This window comes from Arachis hypogaea, chromosome 15 (assembly GCF_003086295.3).
Source record: "Arachis hypogaea cultivar Tifrunner chromosome 15, arahy.Tifrunner.gnm2.J5K5, whole genome shotgun sequence".
Lineage (NCBI taxonomy): Eukaryota > Viridiplantae > Streptophyta > Magnoliopsida > Fabales > Fabaceae > Arachis > Arachis hypogaea.
The window spans coordinates 123,526,942-123,550,008 of NC_092050.1; the positions used below are offsets into that span (position 1 = coordinate 123,526,942).

At 34.0% G+C, this 23,067-nt stretch overlaps 1 long non-coding RNA gene across 1 annotated transcript; it reads right to left on the reverse strand.

The window, feature by feature from the left end:
• Positions 1-17,631: 17,631 nt before the first annotated feature.
• Positions 17,632-17,933, reverse strand: LOC140178965 (uncharacterized). The gene is made up of 2 exons (XR_011872205.1): positions 17,812-17,933; positions 17,632-17,699 (listed from the first exon to the last, which is right to left on the reverse strand). It is a non-coding gene; the product is annotated as an uncharacterized lncRNA (long non-coding RNA).
• Between the last annotated feature and the right edge of the window lie 5,134 nt (positions 17,934-23,067).

Sequence of the window (23,067 nt, forward strand, 5' to 3'; positions counted from 1 at the left end):
CTGTCTCTATTTCTATTTTAACTACTGCACATGATCACAATTTAAAGAAATAATTATGTCAAATAAACTTAAAGAAAAACAGAAATAACTAATTATGGTTGGGTTTCCTCCCAACAAGTGCTTCTTTAACATCACTAGCTTGACGGTTAGCTCCTTACGGAGATGGATAGAGGCTTAGAATTTTGCCCCTTACAGTGAACATCTTGCCTGTGCTCTCATGGACGAGTTCCACAAGTTCTGGAGACAAGATCCTGTGTACTGTGTGTGGAATGACTGGGTTGCCTGTGAAGACAACTCTCATGCCAGGTGAGAGGTCTTCAGTGGGGACTTTCTTGTCCCTCTAGCCTTTAGGTACTTTCTTCTTAGTACCTTTATTCTCAGTACTCTATGATGGCTGCCCAACACCAAACTTAGAATTAGTGTTTGGGGGCTCTGTATAGTATTGCACTGAGAGAGAGGGTTGGAATACTAAGTGTTGCACAACTGTCTCTCTTTTGTCAGAGGGAGAGTTGGGGTTAGGTAGAATCAGCTCTCCCTTTGCTACATCAATGATGGCATTGGCAGTGGCTAAGAAGGGTCTTTCAAGGATGATGGATTCATTCTTGTCTTCCCCAGTATCTAAGATTATAAAGTTCGCAGGGATGTAAAGGTTTTCAACCTTTACTAAGACATCCTCTACTAAACCATATGCCTTTTTCATTGACTTGTCTGCCATCTCTAGTGAGATTCTTGCAACTTGTACCTCAAATATTCTTAGTCTCTCCATTACAGAAAGTGGCATAAGGTTTATGCTTGACGCTAGGTCACACAGAGCCTTCTCAAAGGTAATGGTACCTATGGTGCAAGGAATTAGGAAGCATCCAGGATCTGGCAGCTTCTGAGGTAGTTTCTGTTGAACCAAGGCTTTAAGTTCCTTGGTGAGCACTGGAGGTTCTTCCTCAAATGGCTCTATTCTAAATAACTTGGTATTTAGCTTCATGAGGACTCCTAGGTAACGAGCAACTTGCTCTTCCATAGTTTCTTCTTCCTCATCAAAGGAGGAGTGATCCTCATAATCCATAATTTGTAACAAGGCATTCAATGGAACTTCTATAGTCTCCTCATGAGCCTTAGTTGCCTTCAGTTCTTTAATAGGGGATTGTTTAGTGAGTGTTGAACACCCAGCTGCCCTATTACTTGCATTCAACCCCAGCTGTTGTGCCTCTTTGGGCGTTGAACGCCCAGTAAGGACTCCCTTGCTGGCGTTCAACGCTAGGAATGACTCTTCTATGGGCGTTGAACGCCCAGTAGGGTCTTTCTTACTGGCGTTCAACGCTAATGATGGCTCCTCTTTGGGCGTTGAACACCCAGTAGGGACTCCCTTACTGGCGTTCAACGCCAATGATGGCTCCTCTTTGGGCATTGAACGCCCAGTAGGGACTCTCTTTCTGGCGTTCAACGCCATAGTATCCCATTCAGATTTGGCCTCCACTTCTACAGTGATGGCCTTGCACTCTTTTCTTCGGTTCACTTCAGTGTTACTAGGAAGAGTGTTAGGAGGGGTCTCAGGGATTCTCTTGCTCAGTTGACCAAGTTGTACCTCTAGATTTCTGATGGAGAACCTAGTTTTTGTTATAAAACTGTAAGTGGTTTTAGAGAGTTCAGAGACTGTAGTTGCTAAGTCAGAGAAGCTCTTCTTAGAAGTCTCCTTATGTTGCTGAGAAGATGGGAATTGTTTATTACTATTAAACCTATTCTGGTTTCTTCCACCTTGATTATTGTTGAAGCTTTGCTGAGGCTTCTGTTGATCCTTCCATGATAGGTTGGGATGATTTCTCCATGAGGAGTTGTAGGTGTTTCCATAGGATTCTCCCATGTAATTCACCTCTTCCATCATAGGTTGATCTAGATCATAAGCATCTCCATCACAGGAGATGTCTTGAGTGCTGCCAGCTGCAGCTTGCATTCCAGTAAGATGCTGAGAGATCATATTGACCTGTTGGGTCAAGATCTTGTTCTAAGCCAATATGGCATTCAAAGTGTCAACCTGCAGGACTCCTTTCTTCTAAACTATCCCATTGTTCACAGGGTTTCTCTTACAAGTGTACATGAATTGGTTGTTTGCAACTATTTCAATGAGTTCCTGTGCCTCTTCAGGCATTTTCTTCAAGTGGAGTGATCCACCAGCAGAATGGTCCAAGGATATCTTGGACATCTCAGATAGACCATTATAGAAGATACCTAGGATAGTCCATTCTGAGATCATATTAGGAGGACATCTCCTGATTAGTTGCTTGTATCTTTTCCAAGCTTCATAGAGGGGTTCACCCTCTTTTTGTCTGAAAGTTTGAACTTCCACCCTGAGCTTACTCATCTTCTGAGGTAGGAAGAACATGGCCAAGAATGCATTGACCAACTTTTTCCAAGAGCCTAGGTTTTCTTTGGGTTGAGAATCCAACCATATCCTAGCTCTGTCTCTAACAACAAAAGGGTAAAGCATAAGCCTGTAAATCTTAAGATCCACTCCATTGGTCTTAACAATATCACAGATTTGCAAGAATTCAAAAAGGAATTGATGTGGATCTTCTTGTGGAAGTCCATGAAATTTGTAATTATGTTGCATTAGAGAGACTAAATGAGGTTTAAGCTCAAAGTTATTTGCTCTAATGGAAGGTATGGAGATGCTTCTTCCATAGGAGTTAGAAGTGGGTGCAGTGAAGTCACCAAGGACCTTCCTTGCATCTCTTCCATCATTCGGATTGCCTGCCGTGTACGTACTTTCAGCTTCTTGTTCGAAAAGTTCTGTGAGGTTTTCTCAGGAGTGTTGTGCTTTAACTTGTTGTAAACACCTCTTTAGGGTTCTCTCAGGTTCAGGATCAGGATCAAAGAGAGGTTCTTTATCTCTGTTCCTACTCATAAACAAGAAAAAGAAAAATAAGAAAGAAAGAGAATGAGAGTTTCTGTGTCAAAGTATAAAGAACTCTCAGTGAGATGTGAAGAAGAAAGAAGAATGAGGGTAGAGGAACGATAAGAAGAATTCGAATAGAGGGGGTAGAAGAATTCGAATTTTAAGAGATAAAAAGAAAAACGAGAATTAAAATATTTTTGTTTTTATTTTATTTATCTATTTAATTTGAAAACAAGAAGGAAATTAAAAGTTAGGACAACTAATTAACTAAAAAGATTTAAAAATTTAAAAGGTAGTTTTCAAAAAAAGTAGAAAGAAAAAGTGATTTCCAAAATCTTTGTTTGACTCATTCTTGAAATTCAAATTTAAAAAGAAAGGGAAGATTTGAAATTAAAAGGTTTAAAATTAAAAAGAAGATAAGTTAGGTAAGTTTTAAAATTAAAAAGAGGAAGATAAGATAAATATTTTAAAAAAAATAAGATTTAAAATTAAAAAGATTTTGAAAATCAAATTTGAAAAGATAGTAAAGATTTTTAAAAACATTTGAATTTTAAAATTTAAAAAGAAAGATAAGATAGGAGAGAATCAAATTAAAGAAAAGATTTGAAAGGATTTAAAAAGATAAGATTTTAAAATTTAAAATTTAACTTTACTAACAAGAAAACACTAAAGTTAAAATTTTTTAAATCAAGATAAGAAAAAAAGCAAGATTTTCGAAAATTTGAATAAAGATAAAAGAAATATTTTTTATTTTTTCGAATTAATGAAGAAAGAGAAAAACAACTAAAAGACACCAAACATAAAATTTTTAGATCAAAGACACTAGTTTTTCGAAAATTAAAAAGAAAAATACCAAAAGACATCGAACTTAAAAAATTTTAAGATCAAACAAAGAAAAGAAACAAGAACAACTTGAATACCAAGAAGAACACTAAAGGACACTTTCCAAAATTTTAAAGAAAAGATAAACACACAAGGGACACCAAACTTAAAAATTGACACTATACTCAAACAAAAGACATAATTTTTTAAAATTTTTGGAAAAAGAAACCAAGAAAGTTCGAAACTTTTAACAAAAGACTCAAACACAAAACAAAGAAAAGATGGGTTTTGAAAAAAGTTTATGAAAAAAAAAACAAAAGACAAAATTAAAAGTACCTAATCTAAGCAACAAGATAGTCCGATAGTTTGTCAAACTCAAACAAACCCCGGCAACGGTACCAAAAACTTGGTGCACAAAATTGGATCCGCAATATTCGCACGAGAGACCGGCAAGTGCACCGGGTCGTCCAAGTAATACCTCAGGTGAGTGAGGGTCGATCCCACGGACATTGTTGGTTTGAACAAGCAATGGCTATGTTGTAGAACTTAGTTAGGTGGATAGAAAATATAGTTGTTGTGGAAAACGCATAAAAAAAGGATAAATATAGAATTACTTAATTGGTGTGAAATCAATGATAAAGGAACGGTTGAGGCTTCGAAGATGCTTCCTTCTTCTGGATCAACTTTTCTCACTGTCTACTTCAACTTCTGATGATTCATTCCATGGCAGGCTGTAAGTGACTAACGCCAAGTCAGTGGTCATTAATCTCCTCTGCTTCAGATCAAATGCCAAGTCAGTGGTCATCCAATCTAAACGAGGGTGAAGCTCTTGCAGTCCATTCCCTTGGTGATCCTACTCAAAATGCCACAGACAAGGTCGGATCTTTCGGATAAGAGAATACTGCTCCATTGATTCTAACCTATACCACAAAGGCCCTAATCGCCCCGTACCTCGGCTGAACTGATGTATCTAAGTCCCCAACGAAATCGTGGATTAGCCGTCTAAGAAATGTATAATCAAGCTTGTGGTTCAGTACTATCCCATCAAGAATTTGTAAGAACCCATGTAGAATAGAGATGACGGTTAAGTTACACTCCCAATTCATTAGGATGAAGAACGAAGATACATCTTAGAATAGAATCAAGCATAGATTGAAATAGAACAACGATATTATTAATCCATAAGAATCAGCAGAGCTCCTAACCTTCACCTTAGGAGGTTAGTGACTCATAGCTTACAGAAAGTAATGAAAGGTTTGAATGGATAAAGATGATGTCGATCCCCTAAACATGAGTGATCTTCTCCTGTATATACTAATCTAATAACTAAGGATTACAGAAATAAGATAAATTAGTCTTGTAGTGCAAAATTCCATTTTCCAGGCCCACTTGGTGAGTGTTTGGGCTGATCTTGAATGAAGCCATGAGCAAGTACTCCCTCTGGGGTGTTGGACGCCAGCTTTGGACTCCTTTTTAGGCGTCCAACGCCAAGAAGAGAGTGAAGTGCTAGCGTTGAATGACAGTTTTGGACCTTTATTTCCAGAGCAAAATATGAACTATTATATATTTCTGGAAAGTCTTGGATGTTAGCCTTCCAATGCCATTAAGAGCGCACCATTTGGACTTCTGTAGCTCTAAAAAGGCTCCTTCGAGTGCACGGAGGTCAGAATCTGACAACATCTGCATTCCTTTCTCTGTCTCTGACTCAGACTTTTTCAATGCTCCTCAATTTCAGCCAGAAATTACCTGAAATCATCATAAAATGTAACAATTCAAAGTAGAATCCAAAAATGTGAATTTTGCACAAAAACCTATGAAAATATAATAAAACTTAAACAAAATATAACAAACACTATATGAAAATGATGCCAAAAAGCGTATAAAATATCTGCTCATCAAGAGGGCATATTTTCTTCAGACTCATGTAGCACTGGTGCACGAAACCCCTGCTTCGTACAGCTGAACCAGCAAGTGCACTTGGTCGTCCAAGTAATACCTGAGCGAGTCAGGGTCGATCCCACGAGGATTATGGTTTGAAGCAAGTTATGGTTATCTTGCAGGTCTTAGTTAGGTGAATCAAGAAGTTGTTGGTTTGAATTTGGTTAAAATTATAAAAGGGAAATTAGAACTCAGAAGTCGTGTAAACTATGAAAAGAGAATGGTTAAGGCTTGGAGATGCTTTGTCCTTCTGGAGTAACTCTGGTCTTACTGTCTTCTTCAATTGTGAATGATTTCTTCAATGGCAGGCTGTATGTGATCAACGCCTTTCTTGAGAGGTCGTCAATGCTCCTCCAGATTTGAACACCAAGGTTAGTTCGCATCCAATCTGATTGAGAGTGAAGCTCCTGCAGTCTATTCTCCTTAATGAGCCTACTCAAAACGCCACAGACAAGGTCGAATCTTCCGGATCAGAGAATGCTACATCTTTAGGTTCTAGCCTCAACCACAGAGACCCTAATCTCCCCATAAATCGGCTGAACTGGTGTCTCGAGAAGTCTCCAACGAAGTCGTGGATTAGCCATCTGAGAGATGTATAATCAAGCTGGCGGTTCATGCTTTCCAGTCACGTATTCACATGAACCCAAGTAGACACGGATGGTTGTCAGGCACGTGGTCTTAGTATGATGAACGGAGCTGATTGTCACGGATCATCCCATTCACAATGTTGAAGAACGAATATACATCTTAGAATTAAATCAAACACGGATTGAAGAGAAACAATAATACTTTTATTAATTCATAGAACTCAGTAAGGCTCCTCCCCTCAACTTAGGAGTTTTAGAAACTCATACTGATAGGAAATACAATGGTAAAAACGAAATAATGGTGTAAAAGTAGCTGAAGATCCTTAACAAAGAGTGATCTTCTACTTTAAATACTAAACTAATGACTAGTAAGGGTAAAACAGTCTTTTTAGTGCTAAATTCCACTTCTGGGACCCACTTGGTAAGTGTTTGGGCTGAACTTTGATGAGATCCATATGCTATGAGGCCTCTAGAGCATTGAACGCTGGCTAGGGGGTCCTCTTTGGGCATTTGGATGCTGGTCTCTTCTCCTTGGGTGCTGGACACCTGAAAGGGGGCAGGAGGCTAGCGTTGGATGCCAGTTTTTGGCCTTCTAATCTGAAGCAAAGTATAGACTATTATAGATTGCTGGAAAGCTTTGGAGGTCAGCTTTTCATAGTCGTTGATAACGCTTCATTTGGACTTCTGTAGCTCTAGAAAAGCTCTTCCGAGTGCAAGGAGGTCAGATCCAGACAGCATCTGCAGGACTTTCTCTGTCTCTGAATCAGACTTTTGCTCCAACTCCTCAATTTCGCCTAGAAATTATCTGAAATTGCATAAAAACACACAAACTCAAAGTAGAATCCAAAAATGTGAATTTAACACCAAAACCTATAAAAACTTAATAAAAACTAAACAAAATATGCTAAAAACTATATGAAAATAATGCCAAAAAGCGTATAAAATATCCGCTCATCAAGCACCATTAGATCATCTCAGCCCATCACCTTTCATGATTTGCTTAAGAAGGAAAATAATTTTGTTATCGGTGGATTAAAATGGCTAGGAAAAAAGGAAGAAAAATTGAACTTCATGTAATTTTTTAGTGTAACGTACTCTTAGGTAGCAACTATGATGTGCATGTTTTGATGTGAATTTTTTATGTATTCTAAACTTTTTGGTACCGACTATCATGTATATTTCTGATGTATTTTTTCATAATTAACCATTTGAATTCCTCTCTGAATTAATCATATAAACTCCACAAACATATTGACTTTCAGAAAACCATAACATAACTAACAATGGAGCTGGACCTAATCCATTCGAACTTAACCCGGCACGATGAAGACATTGACTTTAGCTGTCCCTCACCCTTACAAAGGTTTTATCATCGCGGACCACGCATCTGACAAGCTTCTATTTCGTTCAAATATTGGGTTGATTTTGGTTGACCTTTACCGTCCCGCATGAGTGCAGGATTAGGGATCAACCGTGGTCTACTGTCAGCTGATCATGTGCTTGGGTCCCCAACTGATACAAACTTGGTCTGGTAAACTCTACGAATTTTGCCTATCTTGTAAACATCATAAACATAAACTCATCAATCTAGATGCTGGTTGGCAAAAGATGCAAAAACGTGGCGACATGAAAGTCTAATTACCTAGAAGTTATCATAACTGCAGACTCTGTGTCTAAGGACAATGGTGTATTCAGCACCACTAGACATCTCACGATCATCAAAAACCTCGTTGCATCTATATTGTTAAATTTTCAATGACTTGTATAATATTTTATCGAAGGAATGACAATAGCAAGCAAAATAATGTCAGTTATTTTTTTTCCTTTGTCTTTGGTACAAAATAATCTTATTAAAAAGTGATCTCAAAATCATTAAAATTTATCGTTTTGAAATAATCAACTTTTTTAAAACACACTTTAACTGGTAACTTAACTAAATCCATTAAAGACGTACTTTCAACAAATATATTTTAAATTATTCAACATATAAAATTAAAATGTATAACCGAAATTTGAAAATTGAAAGTGACATTGTCGTAACAAAAAAATGATATGGTGACATACTTGAGTTTGCCAACTCAAAAAATTCTGGTACATTCATAACTTCGAGATCCAAAGCACGCATGAAAGATGGCACACCGAAGGGAAGTTGGCTTGCTAGTTGCTACCGTGTTTATTGCAGCCTGAACTTTTCTGTTGGTGATGCCGTTCCCTTCATCATTTCCTCCCAACATGTCATTGTTGGATAAGAACTCTTCTTTGCTGTCATTATTGTTTTCTTCCCAGTATGTGTTGCCCTCTTCATTTAGCTAGGAAGGATTCATCCGCTTTGTGATAATTCCTCGAATTCAACATACAACTCGATCATCGACACATGAGCTTGATTCCGTCGATAAATCATTAACATCTCTAGCATGATGGCTTCATCGGTTATATTCATTACTTGAAACTATATTACGTTACCGAAAACTAAAATGGGCTGGCTACATAAAATACTACTGACTCTTTTTGAAAAATCACTATGTATGTATTGGCATAATCCACTTTGTAGCTCTATAAATAACATCGTGCAAGAAATAATAAAAGATGCTAAACTCGTACAAATAAATTTCACATCCTCATTTATATATATAGTATAATCTCACTATTAAAATATACTAATAAACACACATTAGCTTCTATTATTGCTTCCACAAAAATATTTCTCAACCCTAATACTCTCACATTCTGAAGACTTTAAAAGAAATCACAACTTTAGGAAAAGTAAAAGAAGATGAATGAATGTGCTTTCGTTGTGTGAGATTAACTTCTTTATACGGGGACAAAAACTTATTTACGAAAATCACAAATCAATAAAATTTTATTTAAAATAATATTAAATTATTGATATTTCGTATGAATTAGAAACTGACTTTGGTCAATTTAATCTGATAAACTGAATTTCTCACAATATATGAATGTCTAAAAATATCATGTCATCCCTTTCGAATTATCTTTTTATTTAAAAACAAAAAACAAAAACTCTTTTTGTTCATGGCGATGTAGTTTTTTAAATTAAAAAAATAATAATAAACTCCCTTCTTATTACTAGCGAGATTCTATTTCAATACTTTTAAAAATTGTAAAAAAAAAAAATTCTTGCTTTAAGCGAGATACTTTTGAGTAATTTAAAAAAAATAAAAAAATATAAATATAAGGGATAAAATTGATTGACCCAAACATTAAATATTAAAATAATATATTATGCATTTTTAATAAAATAATTAAAATTTGTTAAAATATAAAAAACCGTATCCTTACATTCTTATTTATATTTTGACTATAAGAATAAATTTAGTATATTATTTATAAAATTTGATTATAATTTATTCTTATAGCTATTGAATTGATTTAAATGATTAAGATTAAATATATTTAATAAATAGTATATAAGCAATCGATTTATGGTCATTGAATTTATATAAAAATGTATTTATAGTCATTATAATTACGTTTGGTTTGGTAAAATTAGTTTTTAAAAGATAAATTTTTAAAAGTTGTAATATCTATGTTTGATAAATTAAATTAAATTTTTTTTAAAAGTGTGTTTGGTAGAGGGACGGATCTAGAAAAATTAATATGAGGGCCAAAAATATACATTATATAATCTAAAATGCATTACAAAAAATATGTGTACCTTTTACTGATGATTTTTTGTACGATTAAATGGTAGATAATGATTTTCATATCATAAGATTCATTGATAATAGAGTCTGTGTCAAATCTTTTAACAATCTTCTTCTCAATGTAAATCAGAATACAAATAGCAAGAAATTGATCTTTCATTTTGTTTCTGAGTCTATTCTTCACAATATTCATATCTGAAAAAGATCTCTCGGTTGTAACAGTTGAAACAGAAAGAGTTAATACCAAGCGAATCAAACAGTCAATCAAGAGATATGTTAAAGGCTTTCCTGTCTTCATTAACCCTTGACATATCTCAGAGATTGTGCACAAATTTCTCAAATTAGCATGAATAGAAACATCGAGTTCATATGTTGAGCTTGCATTCTGATGTGAAATTTTTTCTGGCCATTGAAGTCATCTGGATAAAACTGTTCTACTAATTCATATACTTTGTCGACATTGAAGAACTTATAATTATCTCTAGGATCTAAAGTTGAACTTAAAGTAAACAGCTCCACCATATTATCATTGAATCTTCCATTAAACTCTTGTAATTGCGTGTCAATTGTAGCAAGAAATAAATTAACACAATAATAATGGTCCACTAAAATCTGGTCAACAATTTTACGAATTCGACCTCTTCTAGGAATATGCAATACGTTCATATTAGGAACTTCAACTTCATGATTCTCACAAAATAATATAACTTCTTTTATGAAAGTCTCCTAACCCGACTCTCTCATTCTTTGGATTAATATCTTAGTAGTAGAAACCAGAGATAAAGCATTCAATATGTCTTGATTTTTTCGTTGCAAAACTTGGCAAAGATCATAACTAACTTTCAAAATATTTTTCATCAAACGTAAAATAAAGACACTTCAAAAGATGTAATAATATCATAAACAATACTAACATCACTGCGAGTGGAGAAATTACCTTCTTCAGTGCATTTTTCAAGAACTTTACAAGTAGCATCCAACATGCATAGCAAGCAATATACAGAATTCAAATGAGACTCCCATCTAGTATTTTCAGCTTTTTGCAACATACCAATTTGATTAAGTTTACTGCCTGTCACAATCTTAACGTTAGCAATTGAATTTGTAATATTATTTACTTGAGCAACCCTTAACTGATCATGACATTTGGGAGAAATAGTCACAACATTTACAATTAGTGAGAGTTTAGAAAAGAATTGATCAATATAACAAACTTTTTTGGCTACTGAAATAAGTGCTAATTGTAATTGATGAGCAAGATAATGGATGTAATAAGCAAAAGGACAATCTTTCAAAAACAAAGCTTGTGATCCATTCCACTCACTACGCATATTACTAGCTCCATGATACCCTAAGATTACGAATATCAAGATTATGATGAGAAAGAATTTTCAATGTCAAGGAACAAGTATAAGAAACATGAACAAGATCAAAAAATCTTTCTTGAACACAACCATGCTTGTCTAGAAATCTCAAAACCACAAATATTTTTTATCGCTTTGACTCATATCTTGCTTCATTAATTATTATACAAAATTTAGAATCACCAATTTTTTTTCGAATTACTACACGCACTTTTCTGGCAAAAATATATAATACATCTTGTTGAACACTAGGAGATATATATTGAACATTTTCAGGAGTATTTTCAATGACAACATTATTAACATCCTGATTATAAGAAGCTAAAAACTTAACTAGCTCACTAAAATTTTCCCTATTCAAAGATTCAAAACTTTCATCGTGACCTCTAAATGCATATGCTTGAAATGTAAGCCACCGAATGGCATCAATAGTTGTCTTAAACCTTAAACAGTTATTTGCAATAGTTTCATCACTATGTTTATTAAGAACTTTGTCTATATACTTAGACTGAGCCATTAAATCATCACAGTATTTCACATATAAATTATGAGAAGAATTAGACACAGAACCCTCATGACATACAAATGCACAATTCACCCTACTGTTTATTTTCTTCCAATTACTAAATCCTAACTTTGAAAAATGCACTTTTTCGATCATTGCGAGCACCATAATGTTTACTGAACAAATAGCAAGGCAAACAATGAGCAGCATTTTTTTCTGGAGAATATTCTAACTAACTTGAAAATTTCTTAAACCAAGAAGATTGAAAATGTCGATGATGGTTGTCATTACCAGAACTTGGATAACTAATATTTGTTGGTTAATATGGTCTAACTATTATGTATGCTCTACGAATCTTATTACGTTCATTGACATGATATTGTCAAATTGGACGTCGCTTTCCTAGATTCCTTTCTAATAAAGAGATATCAACATCTTTTTCTATTCTTGGGACTTTATTTTAGCTTCATGATGATGTGCATTTTGAATAAGATTAGAACACTCACTTACTTAAACTTTTTATGAAATAAGATTAAAAAGTTAGCTAATTTAAATATGAACGTTACTATCAGCAGCTTTTTTCTTAAAAATTGCATCAATTTACTTTGCTTTTTCATTATGAAATACTCTAATTTTTTTCCTAAATTATTAATATAAATAAGATAATAAAATTTTATTATAAATATATATTTCTAAAAAATAAAAATAATAATTAAATTATAACATTTAAAATTTAAATCAAATAATAATTTAAAAACGTTAAGAAAAAATATACTAACCTTTTGCTTCGGTAATCTTTTCCCTTTTCTTGTCTTCTTGATTTCTTTTCTTACTTGTTAAATGCTAGATATAATATATCTCTATTACTAAAAACATATTTAATAAAATTAATGTTAATAAAAATATAAAATTACGCAATATATCTCCCTAATTTTGTTTCATGTGTTAATGTGTTATTGTGTTAGTGTGTTATCATGCCATCTATTTTTAGTTTTTGTTCTTCACTTTTAATTTTGCAAACATAACATAAATGATAAATGGTAAAAATAAAATTGATAAAAAAAATTTTATTACCTATTTTTGTCTTTTATTCTTTTAAAACAGTATATTTTTTGTCTTTTTGTATGGTTGTTTACGTTACTTTACAGTTCACACTTCAGTACTTCATATTACCGTGACAAGGGAGAAGAAAGGTTTGAAAGTTAAGAGAGAAAAAGTTTTTAACGTTGGTGAATGCTATACTGTTTAAAAACTGATGTTTATTTACTAAAAAATATTAAAAATAATATTTAGTTTAAAAGATATAATAATTAATAATTTTTAAAAAATTAAAATTTACTACAAAAAATAAGTTAGGCAAAATTTAGACACCAACTCATAGACACCATAGAATTCGTCTTTAACGTTTTGACTTCAATTTAATTTTCTTTTAACTTTAGGGTCATATACTTTCATAGTGTTTACTGTTCAAAATCCATTATCTAATAACAGGCCTTGTTAACTTTTTTTTTTTTACATAAAATATTCTTGTTATTTATAGTTTTTGGGTTAGCTTAATTTATATTAAACTAAATATTATTACTAATAATTTTTTTCAAAAAATTAGGGGGTCAAGGCCTATGCTTGCGCTCCTGAGTTCGTCCTGGTTTGATAAAATAACTTTTAAAATTTAAAAATACTATAACAGACATTAATGTAAAAACTAAATTTGAATATTAATTAATGAATGAGGTTATATTAGACTTTTTAATTTTGATAGACATAAGCCAATTTTTAAAAACTCCCCTTTAGGTGCTTTCAAAAGCACTCTTAACTTTTAGGTACTTGGGAATTTTCTTAGGCGCAGATCATCGGTTGGTGAAGACCTGGAAACCGATCATAGACAAGGTAAAAGATAAGCTGAGCTTATGGAAAGCTAAATCTCTCAACAAAACTGGTAAGTTGGTTCTCATCAAATCTGTCCTTAATAACCTACCAGTTTACTACTTAAGCTTGTATAAGATGCCAAAAACTGTTGCAAAAAATATAATTGGACTACAGAAAAGGTTTTTGTGGAGTAAAGAAGATGGGAATAATGGAATACCACTTGTGAAATGGGAGGTGGTTCAAACGTTGAAGAAGCTAGGTGGTTTAGAGGTGGGGACGCATTACTCAGAAATTTATCGCTTCTGTTCAAGTGGTTGTGGCACTTCTCAAAGAAGGACTGCCCATTATGGAAGAAGGTTGTATGTTCTTGTAATCATTTGAACCCAACTTTAATGCTGTCAAAACAACCTTTATCGCAATAGGGGCCCATGAAAAGATATTTGCCAGCTTAATATGAAGGAGCAACATGTGAGAGATATGATGATTAGTGGTTTGTCTATGGAGGTGAAAAATGGCAGACGTATTCGTCTTTGGGAGGACGGTTGGCTACAAAATGGCTCTTTGAAAGATAGTTTTCCAAGACTCTTCTCTGTTTCAAACCAACAACGATCTGTAATAGGAGACTGTGAGTTCTGGGATGGATTAGAGTGGGTATGAAACTTCGAATGGAGGAGAGAACTATTCCAATGGGAGTTAGAGTTGCTCAACCAACTCCATGACCAGTTACAAATTGTGAAATTATCGGTTGATAGAGAGGATGCAGTTATATGAAAATTTGACAAAAAAAGGTATTTTTTTTCACTCACTAACTCATTTGTGCAGGTGCTGCAAAAAGAGACTCTCTCGGAGGACATCACAAGTTACAGTTTCTCTAGTACCATATGGAGAGGCTTGGTTCCTCCAAGAGTTGAACTTTTTGCATGGTTCGTTTTAGTAGACAGGGTAAAGAGATTGAGTAGACTCAGGATTATTAATCATAATTATAATATCTGTGTTTTGTATAAAAATGATATAGAATTTGTGCATCATTTATTTTTTGGCTGTGAGCTGAGTTTACGTGGTAGGTGTGGTGCGCTTGGTTGTCGTGTACTGATATAGCTTGGACCATGCCAGAACTGTTAAAGAGTTTTTTGAGAGTTGAATTGTGTAACACCCTAACTACCAAAGCTCACGCTTCCGGCTGCGCAACTCTGATAGCTCGGACATTACGACGACACTTATACTACTTAATACTAGAATATGAGCCTATTTGAAACTTTAAACCGCAACACCGCTCCCAAAAATACTTTCATCCGATAACATACATCTATAGATACCATACAACTTATAAAACTCATAAAGAGTACATCCATATATATATACATATATGTATATACATAATATTACAAGCAGTAGTCAATACAATTCCTATCCCTCTTACAGAATATATCAAGATAAAGGCGAGGGTTCAATAAACCATAACTAAAACAATACAGAGTATCTCAACAACAACTAAATAAACTCTTCGTAACTTCTGCGCCCGTATCCTGAAAGGGGAAAAATGTAGGGGGTGTGAGAATATCATTCTCGAAAGGGTTCTCAGTAGAGGATTTTTGGGAATTACTGTAATAGGATACATGAAGATAAACCGTACTAGTGACTAACAACCGTCTTATGCTTCTTTTCAAAAACAATGGTTTACAATAAAAGTAAAGTCGGAAATCTTTTCTGAAAGAGGAACCATTCAATTCTCAAAAACCTCAAAAGCCTTTCAAAACGGTTTATCTATGCTGAAACAAAATAGCCTTTCATATTTTATTCCAAACCAGAAACACAAAACCGAAATCAACCATCGGTTCATCTCATTCCAACCACGGCCCTAGGCCCAAACAATCCAACCATCAACCAATCACCATAGTTCAACAGAGTCCCAGTAGCAAACACAAATAGGAAGATGCAAGCACAAACAAACAGTTATTGCAAGTAGAACAATTAGCAATTAATCACATAGGCAAACCAAGTATAATATGCACACCCAAGCAATGTCACATAGATGCATATGATGCATGCCTATCCCTAGTGGCTGATGATATCATCTGTCGGTTATAAAGCCAACCCGACAAGTCCTGGTAGCTAACCATTGGACTGTCCCTCTGTCGCGCATCCCCAACTCGAGTTATACTCATCATAAACTTGATCATAATCATGATCCATATCCATCACCGTCACTGGTGAATATTTACGGGGGCGAGCTCATCCGGGACTTTCACAATGCCCGGCCACACTTACGACATAGGGTCAAAAGAGCTTCGAGTCTCAACCTGGAGCACGTGGTGGCTAGCCACTGCTTCCTCCCAGGGAAACTCTCATCTCCGATAGTGGAAGTGCAACATTCACATTTATCAATGATTCAGCATATACATGCATTCAATCTAATCCATGGATCAACATCCATCTGAGCCATCCGGCTCACGGTTCAGTCCAGAACCAGCCAATATTCATAATCATACACAACCATTCCGACTCACGGTTCAATCCAGAACCAACCAATATTCATAATCATACACAGCCATTCCGGCCCATAATAAAACAGCACTTCCACCATTCAAAAATCATCAAATTCATAAAATCGGCATTTAAGCCATAAATCACTTTTTCTCAAATCATTTCACTTTGAAATCAAGTTTCAACTCTTTTCAGCCTTGGCTTTAAAGATCTCATTTCTCAAATTATCTCAGGCTCATAAGCCACTTTTACTCAAGGAAAATTCCCTTTTTAAAACAAGCCACTCTCGGCTTCCTCTTTCCAAAACTTCCAAAACCATGGCAAGTTAAGGATTTATTTCAAAGTATTCAAAATCACCCGTCCAACAATGGGATTTAATAATAAAAGCTTCTCGGCAGAGTCCCAAGTCTTTAGGGAAGGTCAACCTATATCAATTCTTTAAAATTCATTGAAACTTTTAAAATCATGGATTCTCGATTCAAGTAAATAAAACTGAATTTATTATGAAACCGACCATACAAAATCACAAGTTCCAACTCGGTCCAAAAATCAACTCATTTAAAAAGGAACCGGTTCATTTGAATCAAACCACTTTCAGGTTTCTTTTTGGAACCCATTTTTCTAACTCTTCCAAAATGCCTCAAACTTAATTACTCAATCAAAAGTCTAGATTCCTTTGAAATCATTAAAAGCTCCTTTTTATATTAAAATCAATATTAGAGTATCATTATTTCCTTCAGTGATTCAAACGGTAAAAATAGTTCCTTTCTAAATAAGCCGAACTCAACGCATAAAGTTCATTAAATAAATTAAGCTTGAAAACATAAATATTCTCTTAATAAATCAAATAATATAATTTCTCAAATCCAACCCTTTTTAAATAACTTTTCAAACAAGATTAGGATTTTGTAGAAATTTCGGCAGCACCTCCCCTAAAACTTGGACTTTTGCCACCCGGTTCAGGTCCCAACTAAACCGTTTCTCATTCCTTTTCAACAGCTCAAAACCAGAAATCAATTCAAAGCAAGCTAAATCCAACAATCGCCTCAGTGGCATTTCTCAAGAAAACCATTTCAAAAATCAACTCAATATCAATCGATTTAACTTATTTCCAAAGCTTTAAAGAAACAGTTCAGTAACAAATCATTTGTCCAAGATCAAGTCAATTAAAGTAAACCAGGCTGAATTCAAAAGTGCATTCGACTTTTCACATCATCAAATAATTGACTCAAATCAAATCAATCCTCAACGGATTAAAATCAGATTTCAAATCTTTAAAGAATCACTTCAAAACATTACATTTCACAAAGCCGCACAACAATTCAACCAAACCAACATCCATAATCACTCGAGTCAATCAAATAACACATAAGGCAGATACAATTACCAAATACACAATATCTCACAGCAGTATCCATATGTAATAATTCCAATACTTAAAACATAGTTTTTGGAAAGCGCCCTTACCTCAAAACGCAAATCCATAATCCAAACGCCTCATAAGTTCTTTTCACCTCAACTCGAAATCAAAGGCAGCTTCAAAGCACAACCCCACACATTTTCGCAGCAGCATAAACAGCTCTAAATTACAACAAGCAACCTCAGTTACTAAACTCTAAGAACATTAATACCGTAAAGGCTTTAATACACGTACGGGACACCAACGTAGGGCTTTCGAAACATAATTTCTTACCGGAATAACAACATGAAGCAGCTGCGATTTCGAACCAGCCCCGGCAACCAAAACCTCGGTTCCAAGCCACTTTTGCAACAGTCTCAACAACTCTAATCGCAACATACAACAACCGAAACTCAACCGTATAGCAATTAACGCCACAAACCTCAATGTATGATAACAGAACAGTAACTAAAGGGATTTCAAATCGAAAACGCTTACCGAACCGAAAGAGGAACGACTAAACCGACACAGTGGCGGTCTCCGAACCGGCTCGGCGGCAGCCCGGCAGCCACCTCAAGTGGCAGCGGCAACAAATTCCAATCACGACGACTGAAACCAACAGGTAGTGACCATAGTAACCTCGGAATTCAAAAAGGACAGATACCTCAATTAAAACCCTTACCGGCAAACTTTTTCGGCGACGGCAGAAGTAATCAGAAACTCCGGCGGTGGTCCTAGTGGCCTCAGAACTCCGGTGACTGGATGCAGCTCCTCCAGCCCACGTCTTCCTCTCTCCCAGCGGCGCTCAGTCTCAGCCTTCCTTTTCGACGCGATGCGGTGGCGACTAGCGCAGCTCGTGGCTCCACGGCGACTCCCGCTCTCTCCCGTCGTGTCGTTTCTCTCTCCTCGGGTTCTCCGACAGCAGCGGCGCGAACATCGGCAACCACCGTGGCTGGGAGCAGCTCCTTCAACGGTGAGGAACAAGGACCCAACGGCGATTGCAATCGGCGGCTCTTCCCCCCTCCGCGGCCCTCTTCTCCATCGGTCTCTCTCTTTGTTTCGTGCGGTGTTGGCGGAAGCTCGACGGGACCGCGGCGGCGATGCGTGGCAGGTTCGGCGGCTTAGTGGGGACACGCAGTTGGCGGCAGTGAGGATGAGTGGCGGTGACCAGCTGAGCGGCGGCTTCCTTACTCTCCTCTCCAGCAACTCAGCCTATCTCTCTCTCTTTCTGCTTTCGTTCCTTTCTTTCATGGAAAGAGAAAAAGAAAAATCATGTGCTGCTGCTGCTAGGTTGAGTGAGAAGGGAACCGGGTCATGGGTTAGGGTTTTTGAGAAAGTTAGGGCTAGGGGCATTTTAGTAATTTCTAATAAAATTATGGACAACATAGTAATTGAAACCCAAATTAAATCCAACACTAATTGTGTATAGAAAATACTATTTGCTTCTCATTTTTACAAATTATTTTCAATAAATTGTCCAAATCAAATAATTAGAAATAATATAATTAAATCCTCTATTTTTCCAAAGTAGCAGTATTAATATTTAAAATATTAATTACTTAATCCAAATCATATAAAACCCCTAATATTTCATAACTGCCAAATTTATAATCTAAATATAGAAAATAACCCAATAATTATAAAATTGGATAAAAATCATAACTCGTCTCAAATTCAATAAATCAAAACTTGCCTTAATTATCTTTAATAAAATAATTTCTGAAATTAAGGCTATAAATAATTATATAATTTGAGACTTGATCCTAATAAGACTTTTCAAAAGTTATGGGTTTTACAAATTGGGGTACCAGGTTGTAAGTCTGAGCAAAAGAAATGGCTGATAGGCTTCTTTGCAGTTATTTGAAATATTTGGCTAGAACGGAATAGCAGAGTTTTTCAGAGTTCAGAGACAGGTGTTGAAGAAATCAAGACTACGTCGTTTTTGAATTACAGTGTATGGGGTGGTGTAGATCCGTTTAGTTGTTGATGGCAATGCTAAAGATGACAATGGATTATACCCTTTTTATTGTGTTTAGTGTCTCGTGTTTTTTTGTGGTCTTTGTTCCCACATGGTCCACTTCAATGTGTTGAGCTCTTTTTGTTCGAAAAAAAACTTTTAGAAGCCAAAAGCACAAACACATGAGCTTTTTAATTTACCAAAAATAAAATGAGATGCTTGTATTTTCAAAATTACAAGCACCTCTTCGAAAAACTTTACCAAATCAAGCCTTAAAGTAATTGTCTTTAGTTTTTAAAGGATGATAAACAAAAAGACATGAATTGAAATAGAATAAAAAAGATAAGGAACAAAAAGAGTAAACAAGAAGACAAGAGTTCAAATGGAATAAAAAGATATATTGAAATTGAAATAGAAAATAAAAGGAATAGATTGAAATTAAATACAAAGACAATCACTCTACTTTCTACCTAATTTCTTGACGCAACAAGAAAATGACTCATCAACCTAACTTGTCCACGCCATATTTTGGGAATTGAATCGAATGGACTCCTCAACCTTCTACCGAACTTTCCGATGCAACAAGAGATGGACTCACTCAACCTCACTTGTCCACATCATGGTTTAATCACAAAACAAAAAAGGGGATTTTCACACCTCTAATCACTGAATGACGACTACATTAATTTATGAGGTATTTATTAGGGATGGCAACATGCATCCTATCCGCGGGTACCCAATCCGGTTGGGTAGGGTTGCCAACCCTATCCGCAACGGGTAGGGTAGGATTCTCGTACAGGTCGGGTAGGGTGCGGACCTATCCGACTAACTCGCACCCTATATATATGTATATGTTATATATTTATATAAAAATATGTTTTAAGTAGATGTTGAACTAAAGACTTATCACTAATTGCAAAAGATTCTTTGTCACTAAGAAAATATCATTAATTGATAATTTAATACGTTTTTATTTTATATAGAAGTCAATTATATTTTAAGTTATCATCAAGTTATATAATAACGTTGCATCTTTTTGATAACCTGCGGGTAGAATCGAGTATCCACGGGTTAAGAACGGATAGAGTTAGGGTTGAGATATTCTCAACCTGCGGGTAGGGTGAGATTAAGTTTATATAAAAATCTCAACACATGGATAGAATTAGAATTAGGTCCAAATCCTACCATACCCTATCCATTGCCACTCCTAGTATTTATAATCTCTTATTAGATTAAAATAATAAAAATCCTAAACTCACTAACATAAAGTTCAATTTAATAACTAAATAAATAAAAATTAAAATATATAAAATTAAATTAAACATTCTAAAAATACAAATTAATAACTTCTAAATAATACTTAAAATCTTAAACTTTTCATATCACGAACATTTAAAGCACGTATTGTATAATTTAAAAAAAAAATCAATGAAGTTATTATTAATCTATTTAAAAATGATATCACCGTAAAATTTCAATATTGGTTATTAGTTTTAGTTCATCTTTCTTTTACCAATAATAAGGTTGTTGTATAAATATATAAGTTTATCGAGCCACAATATATTTTTTTATAAAAAAATTAATTGATTTTTTAAAAAAATCTTGAAATCTAATGAATTTACATATCTTATAGTTAACTAAATAATTTATAAAATAAAGTATGTTTTTAATATTTATCATTTAGTGATACATATTATTTTTAGGGTTAAGTATAATTTTGGTCTCTAAGGTATAAGTTGAAATTTTTTTCGTCCTCAACCTTTTTTTTATACAAAATCGTCCCTAATGTTTAAAATTAAATTTTAAAATTGTCCTTTTTACTTAAATTTTAAAATTTTGGACTAAATTATCTATAACAAAATTATAAAATAAAAAAATAAAAATAAGAGAAAGAGAGCATTTTTGTTCTTGCGAAGAGAAAGGGAAGAAGAAGAAGAAGAAGTTGTTCACGGTCCATCTCTACCTCCGCTTCCTCCGCCAAAATTTTAAAACTAAGTTAAACCTTAAGAATTATTTTGTATGTAAAAAAAAATTAAGAAAAAAAATTTCAACTTATATCTTAAAACCTAAAATTGTACTTAACCCTTATTTTTAATTTTAAATTTTATTTTAAAAATATACCAATCAAATATATTTTTATCATGTCTTTAGTTTGAAAACAAAATCTATTTTGACAAACTAATCACTTTTGTTTAAAATATGAAAATTTAAAAATAAAAATAACTTTTAAGAAATGCAAACAAAAAATTAAAATAAAAATATTTTCACAATTCAAGAGACCTTTACCGTTCTAATATTTTTTAAAGAATTGAGAGATTGAGAAAATAAAGAAATGTAACATTTTTAATATATTCTAATTTTTTTAAAAAAATTGTTCGTATATAATTTTTTAATTTTATTATTTTTTATAATTATGTGAATTTTAATTATTTTAATTTATTTATTTATTAATAAATAATTAAATATAAATTCAATACTCTTTAAAACGTTAAATTATAATACTATTATTTTTTGTAATTACAAAATCATCAACATACACTAAAATTATTAATTGTATGCTATTGTGACAAAGGCTAAACAAAGAATGATCTTTTGGGAATTGATGAAAATCATATCGAAAGAAGGTAGATGAAAAGATTTTGCAAACCAGCAACATAAAACTTGCGGCCGTCTGTAGAAAAGAAAAATTTTTGAAGTTTACATACCAATCCTTGCTGAGGAACTTCAAAACCCGTGAGAAGTTTCATGTAAACGTCTTTGTCAAGTTCTCTATAAAGAAATGCATTGTAGACATTCATCTGGTGGAGTTTTCAGGACTGCTGCTACTGTGAGTGTTGTGCAAATTATTACCATCTTCACCACTGAAACAAAACGTTTTATTTTAATCCAAGCCTTTCACTTAATTATTTTCCAAAATTATCAGTCTTACTTTGGACTTTTCTATTGTCCCGTCAAAATTGTATTTAATTTTATAAACCCACTTACATCTATAGACTTTTTTTACTTGGAAAAGGGTTGTGAGCTTCTAAGTATTATTGATTGGAAGCACACGAATTTCTTGGGACATAACTTCAATGATGGTTCAAACAACTGATAGTGTCTACCTCTGAGGCTGAATATCGTTTAATGATGGTTCAAACAACAAAAGACTTGAAATGGATTAAAGATATACTCTCCTCTCTATACTTGCTTCGTTATGTCTCACTATTACGACAACTCTTTTCATTGCTAAAAACTAATTTTTCAAGAATGCACGAAACACATTGAGGTAGGCTGTTATCTTGTTCGTAATGATTATGTTCCCACTCACACCGACCTTTTTACTAAAGTTTTTGGTGTAAAAAAATTTGAGACGATATTGGTTAAGTTGGGCATTGAAGACTTGCATGCCCTAAGGAGATATTAATGGATAATTAAATATAGATACAATACTCTTTAATAGAATACTTTCGTGTATATTACTAGAATAGGAAGTTATATATTCTAATTTATTAGGATAAAAAATTATGACTTTTTAAAATAGAAAAGATTTGATATAATTTTATATCAAAAGATGTATGGATATGTATTCATAAAAGACAAATCGAAATAAT